This window comes from Coenobita brevimanus, chromosome 41 (assembly GCF_032717465.1).
Source record: "Coenobita brevimanus isolate Jiangsu-jjx chromosome 41, ASM3271746v2, whole genome shotgun sequence".
NCBI classification, from domain to species: domain Eukaryota; kingdom Metazoa; phylum Arthropoda; class Malacostraca; order Decapoda; family Coenobitidae; genus Coenobita; species Coenobita brevimanus.
In genome coordinates, this window is record NC_136994.1 from 5,506,370 (window position 1) to 5,514,871 (window position 8,502).

The 8,502-nt window shown below is 40.4% G+C and overlaps 1 non-coding gene across 1 annotated transcript; it reads left to right on the forward strand.

The window, feature by feature from the left end:
• Positions 1–4,022: 4,022 nt before the first annotated feature.
• LOC145397570 (5S ribosomal RNA) lies at positions 4,023–4,141 on the forward strand. The gene has a single exon (XR_013896995.1). It is a non-coding gene; the product is annotated as a 5S ribosomal RNA (ribosomal RNA).
• Positions 4,142–8,502: the final 4,361 nt, after the last annotated feature.

Genomic DNA, 8,502 nt, shown 5'->3' on the forward strand with positions numbered 1-8,502 from the left:
TAGTGCCTATAGACTTTAATGATAAATAGCTAAGCATGAGTGAATGAGTATTATCTCGTCAATAACTTTAGAGCTAGGAGTTAATATCCTGGAATGAGGTCGCCAGATGTCACGGGGTTTTTGAGAATTTTCAGTATTAAAGAATACTTTAAATGTTAACTTGTCAATGGAGACAACGAATTGACTTGTGAAATCAAGCAGTAAATGATACTTTATTTCGGCTTACTTCGCCAATTCTCTAAGGACGAGAATTTATAAACTTTCTCAACAGTACACAGCAGAGACTAATTACGAGTGCTGTTTGTAGTACTGTTAGCCTCTCGAGAAAGTGACTTCACCCCTGACAATCAATAACTAATACTAATAGTAATAAGCAGGTTCTTGCCGGTGCATTAACTCCTGGTTGCACAACGGATTTTAAGCTTAATACAAAAGGACTGACCTAAGTACCAGTTATGAATAATGCAAAGCATTTATGCAAACCAGGAGCTGCAACTAGAATAACCTTAATGTGGAGAAATAAAACACGAGTTTACATTACATCAAGCTCAAAGAAAAAGAACTGTAAATTTATTAATTACAATGAAATAAATTTTATGTTACATGAGTCTCAAATGAATTCAGATAAAAACACACTCACTCACTCACTCAAAAGCTAAACTCTTAAGCCTAGGAAAAACGAAAGGAAATGCTGGTCAGAGTGTGGGTTAAGCAGAATGACTGGGCGTTGACACGTAGGGCGGACGCTGCAACCGCCAAACCTCTGCACCGATTCACGCTGAGTGGAGATTTCCAGGACTCGCTGTACACAAACCTTCTCTCATGGTGCTTCAATCCTGACTGACTTCAAGTTGTGAGAGAGAGGCGAGGGCCGCCCGCACTTGCTAACGGCCAATGGAAATAATGTAAGTGAAACACTCCCATAATAAATCACTCAGCGTAGGCAGCAATGTCGCACACAAGGACAATCACTTATGAAACAGTGAAAATTGTTCTGAAAACCGTCCCAATCGAGTGAATGCATGGCGGTTGACTGAGTGATACTTACTGGGAATTCCACTAGAATTCGCGGTTTCCCACCAAAGTTCAATGTCATGAGTTTGGTTAGATACAGAATCGCGCGAATTCGTGACACACTTGACATCTCAAAGGCTTTCGATCGAGTCTGGCATAAATTTTTAATTTCCAAACTGCCCTCTTACGGTTTCTATCCTTCTATCTGTGCCTTCATTTCTAGCTTCCTTTCTGGTCTTTCTATAGCTGCTGTTGTAGATGGCCATCATTCTTCTCCTAGATCTATCAAATGTGGTGTTCCTCACGGCTCTGTCCTATCACCAATTCTCTTCCTTATATTCATCTATGATCTTCTAAGCTGTACATCTAATCCTATTCACTCATATGCTGATGATTCCACCTTTCACCTTTCCATTCGTTCCCGCAAAGTCCATCTCAGCAGTTACTTCAACAAACAAGGGATGAGGCTATGACACACCTAATGTCTGACTTGGCTCGTATCTCTGACTGGGGTAAAAATAATCTTGTTTTTTTTTAATGCATGAAAGACTCAGTTTTTACACCTATCTACCCGTCAAAATCTTTCACAGGAGTACCCAATAATGTTTTAAAATATCCAGCTCAATCCTGCATCATCCTTGAACATGCTTGGGGTTTCATTCACGTGGAACTTATCTTGGAAAGATCATGTTTCATCTCCTGTAAAACCTGCTTCCAAGAGATTGAGTGTGCTAAGCCGACTCTGTGCCTTCTTTACCCTGCACAGTTGTTGACTTTATACACGGGTTTTATTCGCCCATGTTTAGAGTGCAACTGTCATGTGAGGGGAGGCTCCCCACATACAGCTCTTCTCAATGGGGTGGAGTCAAAGGCTTTTCGTTTCATCAACTCTCCTCCTCTTACTGGTTCCCTTCAACCTCTGTGTCTTCACTGCACTGTTGCCTCTTTATCTCTTTTCTATCGTTACTTCAATGGTCACTGCTCCTCTGAAGTGTCTACTTGCATCCCTCCACCACTACGACGGCGCATAGCACCCGTCTAACAACAAACTCTCATCCCTTTTCTGTCCAATTCTCTAATGCAAGAGTTAACCGTTACTCCCAGTCCTTCATTTATGCAACAGGTCAACTCTGGAGCTGTCTTTCTCTGTCTGTATTTCCTACTTCTTATGATCTCCAGTCTTTCAAACGCAGTGTGTCCAGGCATCTCAAAATGAAGAGATCTTGAATTTGGCCCTCTTTTGTATTGTTTTTTTTTTTTCTTCCTCGAATAAAAAAAAAAAAAAACTTTAGAATTTACCGATTCCGACCAGACGTGGATACAATGATCAGCCTATGACCTAGTTGTGTCCGCAAGGTTTTGGCTGCTAGGCAACTACTCATTGTCTAGCAACGGCCAGCTTAGCCTCTGCGTGGCCACGGGCCCAGAAATTGTCGAGACCCAGTGGCCTTCCCCGGCACCATTTTTTTTTTTTTTTTTTTTTCATATTTCGAATATCGAATGTTTTTCTTACCAAACTGAAGAGAAATGTCTGGTGTACGATGTAATGCAATTTTTAACTTCCTAAACCCATCCTGTGCTTTGCAATGAAGCTTGAGAAAATCACAAAATGACTGTGCACACGCTAGTAGAAACATAAACAGGAGCGAAAAAACATTGCACCTAGTAATATCCATATTCCCCCTCCCTCCCCCCAAAAAAAAATCAGTGGTGCTGAAATGGTTTGAAATGACTAGATATGTGTATTACGAACAAAATCAGTGTTAATATGGGAGGTCTAAAAAAAATGATTCTTTTCACATTTTTCAATATTGTGTTTATTGAAGTATCGAGTTATTTCTGTTGTCTTGTTGGTTAGTTTGTGTCCAAAGAGAGACGAGAGATGGTATTTTTAGACTCTAACCAGATAAGGGTCTTTCTTTGGGTGTACCATACTGGCTGAACCGCATCGGCCCATTAAGAGCTGGCCATCGTCGCCTACCGGCTTGTTAAAGGGTAGTGTGAAAAAGAAATTGGCCACTAGGATATAGAGAATGAAAACTGGAGGACATGAGGAAGGAAATCAGTTGACTTGGCGAAGATTGCTGCTTCTTGCTATTCCCACGTAATTTTATTCACCTTTGGATAGAATGGTTTAATAGAAGGGTTAGATATACCACTTATTTATTCACTCAGTACAAAATACCTCCCTCAGCTGGATAAAATCGCCTGGAAGCAGCAAGAATAAAAGAAAAACGTCATCGGACTGATGTGGATAAAAGAAATGTTATTAATGGCAGTGTGGGTGCAAAGTGGGAACAAAAGAGAGTTAGACAATCTCTCTCTCTCTCTCTCTCTCTCTCTCTCTCTCTCTCTCTCTGTAGCATCGGTAGCGTTGTGAGCCTTAGATCCCAAATACGTGACTTATATCCGAGCGTGACACCTTATACATCTACCAAGAAACCCTTTGACTCGTTATTTAGCTATTTTTCTGTTTATTCATTCGTTATAATTTTTGAAAAGGAACAGATAAAGGTATGGATCCAGGAAAAGGTCGTTGCAAAGGAAGTAAATGACCTGTAAGCAAACATAGAAAATCAAGATCGTTCAGAGGCTCTCGGCCATGGCAACATTAATCGTTCCACGAAATGTCTAGGTAGTAATGCCTGAGGGCATCTCTGTCCGCAAGGCTAGAGTCTTAGAAAAGTCTAGAATCTTTGTTGGAGCGATAGCACAGGTTACTATTTACATAAGAAAGGCTAGTTATGTGAAGAAAGTTAAGCATATGAGCATACTCTCCAAGACGTTTGGGGAAACCTGTGGGGTACTGCACGAAAGCTGCTTTAGGAGAAAAGAGATGTGCTGTACGCTTCTTTGCAAGATGGATCAAAGTATGGAGAGGTGAGTCAAAAGTGGTGGTGGACACTAATGTCTCACACAAGAGATTTTAGAGAAAAGAAAATGGAAAAACCTATTACGTTTCCTTCATGCTCCCGTCCCATTCACTTACACCTATCATCAGTTGAATAAATAACGGCCATACCACGTTGAGTACACCGCTTCCCGTCCGATCAGCGAAGTTAAGCAACGTTGGGTCTGGTTAGTACTTGGATGGGTGACTGCCTGGGAACACCAGATGCTGTTGGCATAACGTCCTTCCTACGTCTCAAGTGGGGTTCGTGGAGGATTAGTGCCCCTCCCTGTAAAACAATTAACTCTAAGCCCTTGGCCATCCCGTTTGGGATACATGACGTCTGGCAATGAATGAAAAACAGTTTCAACCCTTAAACCTCTTGGAACGACTAGGTTATTTTACTTTGGCTACTCGCCAGTGAGTAACCATTACCGAACGTGTACAAGGACTGCAGGACAGAACAGATTGTACTGTCTTTGCCTGGAGTCTGATCAGAATTAAAAAGTATTACACGATAGTGAAGCCCTGGTGGCTCAGTTGTAATGAGGACGTCGCGTAATCGGCGATGCCCTAGGCCTGGTTTCATGACGCAGTTTTGCAGGTCATTTTCCAAAGGAATGTTTGGTAGTAATGTCTCTTCATAATATGTTCATACTCGGTTGACTGATACTGATGAAGAATCCATCTTTTTTCACATGTACAAAACGAGCGGGTTTAGTTACTGCTTTGATAATTTCGATTATATATGAATGTGTTGTCCTAAATGACTGGCTGAGGAGCGAGATTGTAAATATGTATAAGAAGGTGATACCCAGGAAGCAGGGAATTAAAGAGGCATAAAACTTTTGAATCAAACAATGAAGGTAATGGAGAGAGTCCTTAAACTTATAAGGGAAAGAGTGAACACTGACGAAATGTAGTTTGGGTTTATTCAAGCAAAGGAACCACTGATGCAACATTCACTTTTCAACAGCTTCAGGAAAGACATGTAGTAATGAAGAGGGAGAAGTACTTTGTTTTTGTTGATTTGGACAAGGTGTTTGAGAGTTACTGAGGACGTGGTGAAGTGGGCAGTGAGAAAGTTTGGGATTAAGGAGTGGCTGCTTCCTTACTCCTATCCCATTCACTTTAGATTTTATTACGATTTGGTTTACGAACACGGTATTTTAACGGACTTCGTTTTTGTACTTTCATGTTTTTAGTCTTGTTTTGATCGTTATAACATATAAAAATCTTAACTGTGTATACTTCTCGATTGTAGATTTTGCTCTGAAGATGGAATAAGTATTTTCCGAAACGTCAGCAAATAAACATCCTAATTTCGCCACGATGTTTGTGTTCTGCCTTGTGATCCTTTTCCTCTCTCTCTCTCTCTCTCTCTCTCTCTCTCTCTATATATATATATATATATATATATATATATATATATATATATATATATATATATATATATATATTAGATGCAATTTTTTTTTAATTTTGAAAAGGAAGTGTAGTGTGTACTGTGCATGTAGTTTGGTGTTGACAGTTAGAGAAATTTGTATTGGAGAGCATGCTGGCCTACTCTTTGTGTTACTGAAACACTGAAAAAGTTCAGCAAATGGGGATGGTCAGGAAGTAGTCCCGAGGGCTGGTGAAACAGGAGCTCCAGCTCTCCCTGTCATCAGCTTTCCATCCACCTTGGAAACATATATATATATATATATATATATATATATATATATATATATATATATATATATATATATATATATATGGTAAAAGTCCACTAATCCGAACACTGATGATCCGAAAATCCCAAAAATCCGAATTTTTGAAGAAGGCTGACAAAAAAAAAAAAAAAAAAAAATCAATCTGGGCGCCAAATGCGCCGAAGCGAAACAGTAACGATATGAGTAAATTCATTACAAACTCTATCAGACTTCATGAATGACTCTTATTGCCACTTACTTCTGTAAAGCTTATTGATATAATGTCATGAGTCATTTCATAGCATTGCTGCACAATTTGCAACTGCAAAAATGTTCGCTGGTTAATGCGCTTAGCATCATGACTTCTGTGATTATCGCAAAAATATCACTAAATCACTTGTATTTTATCACAGTAATTCACAGTATAATATAAAATAACACTTTCCGCCACTCTCGTATGATTTCAGTGCAATTTGGGTATGTATTGCTTCGTATTACTTACGAGAGAGAGAGAGAGAGGGGGAGGGGGTCCACAGCCATTCGGATTAATGGACCTTTACTGTATATATTATCAGCCAATGGAAGTCCTCTAATGAACAAAGGCCTCCCCCCAAACTTCTCCACTTGTTCCGTGACTGAGCCTCTGCCAAGTTTTGTCTGCAAACTTCTCTGCCTCATCTTTTTCTGCTACGCATGCAATATCTGAGTCCAGTTACTCATCCTCTTGTCCCAACGACTATCTCTTGTTCTTGTCAAACGACTTGCCCATCTCCATTTATGTTCTTTAATAACCTCTGCAATGTCCTTGACTTTAGTATGCTTTCTCACCCAAGTTGATCACTGCATGTGTCTCACTGATATTTCCAACATCGACCTTTCCATTGCTCTTTGAGAACGGAATAGTATGTTTTCCATCAACTGTGCCAGGTTCCAGGTTTCATATCCGTACATCCTAACTTGGAGTATACATTCGATACATTTCACTTCATATATACTGGCATGCTACTTTTCATGATGTATCTATGTTTACCACAACTTTTCCATCCAGCTGCAATGCATCTTATTTCGTTTTCAAGGTATTTCGTTAGTTTTAGTATTTGCCCCAAGTAATTTTATTCCTCGACTTCTTCAAGAGTTTCTTCACTTATTTTGATCACTCTTTCTGGTGTATGTGAACTAAACATTAGTTTATCCAGCATCACCTTAGCCGCACCTCGAGACTTTCTCAAGTGAGATCTTCTGACATTTCTTGCAATGTCCCTGCAGTTTTTGAGATAATGGCTTAAGCTTTCTCTATTTATATTTACTCCTTTGTGCTGCCATTCTAGCTTTCTGAAATTTCTTTCTCGGTATGCCGAAATATTTTTTATGAAACTTTTATCACCATGACGAACGCCTTTCTCAATCTTAATATTTTCTGGGTCTTTGTCTAACTAAAATGAAACAGTACGCCAAGCTCGTTTCGTTTATAAAGACTTCAGTAGGCCTGCTGCATGCATCGGCCTAGGTCACCTAATGGCGGCAGTCTTTGCTGATCGATCTCTGGCAGCCTCACTATTCAGTCCCTTGTCCCTGAGGTCACATTCTACGGCCTCGTCCTAGGTCTTTTTCGATCTGCCTCTCGCAACCCCCCAGTGTTTGCACCTCACTTTCTGCACCCAGTTGTCATCACCCGCCCTCACCACATGCCCAAACCATCTCAGTCTACCCCTCCCCATCACAACTCCAGTTCCAGTCCCATCCTTCCTCTCAACTCTTCCATTGTAAACCTAGCCCACCCTCCCCCAGGCCTACGATGGCTTACGATGGAAGAGTTGAGAGGATGGGACAGGGGTGTATGTGTTTTCGAGTAACTTGCAATGTTCTCGCGTACTCCTTGTTCCCGCAATGAATTTATATTGCAGTGTGCTCCACTGATTCGAAAGGCTTTTCTTAATCGACAGAACTTAAGCATAGTGATTTGTTTTATTCTGTAATTTTCTCAGTTAGCTGATTCATTGTGTGTAGATGATTAGTAGTCGAATACTCGCTTCAGAATCCAGCCTGTTCACGAGGTTGGTTTTCCTCTAAAATTGTTGTTATTCCTTGCGTAAGGACTTTAGTGAAGATTTTTAAGTAACTGATAAGCTAATAGCTCGATAATTACTGAAATCTTTTGAGACGCCTTTCATGTAAAGCAATCTCTCTCTCTCTCTCTCTCTCTCTCTCTCTCTCTCTCTCTCTCTCTCCAGTATATATATATATATATATATATATATATATATAAATGCAACTTTCTTTGCGTTTCAGTATAAATGTAGGTGCAAGTGTGTGGGATGACGAGTAAGGAGCGCTGCCATTAGCGTGTACTGTACATCAACATGAAGCCTGTTACCAAGACCCCCAGGCAGGTAACCGGAAGTGGCGGTGAGACCACAGGTTGTAAGGGAGGGCTGGGATGGTGTGAAGGGAAAATGGGAAGAACAATGGATAGGCAGAGAAAGGTTATTACGGGATATTAGAAAAGCAAGGAAATTAGCTGAGCAAGTACAATATAAGAAGACGTAAATTCACGAAGAATCTGAGTGGCGGCCAGGAGGCAAGTAGGATTGCAAAGAGACAGATACTGCAAATGGAGTGAGGAACCAAAGCGAGTAGGAAGCATGCAAGGTTCAGAGAGAGAGAGAGAGAGAGAGAGAGCACAACGTGTGGAATGTGATAAGCCTTGACATGGAAAACGGAAGCAAATTCGAATCGTAATTTACCTCGATTACAAAAAGTTATAATGTCGCTGAAAAAAGACGAAAAGCCTGTGGTAAGACATCTGCTACAGAAATTTTGCTGAAGAGAGGGAGGAGAAGAATGAAGTTCTCAATTCTCTCCAGAGGCAAAATATATGCCATATGAAAAAAGTGCTGAGTGATG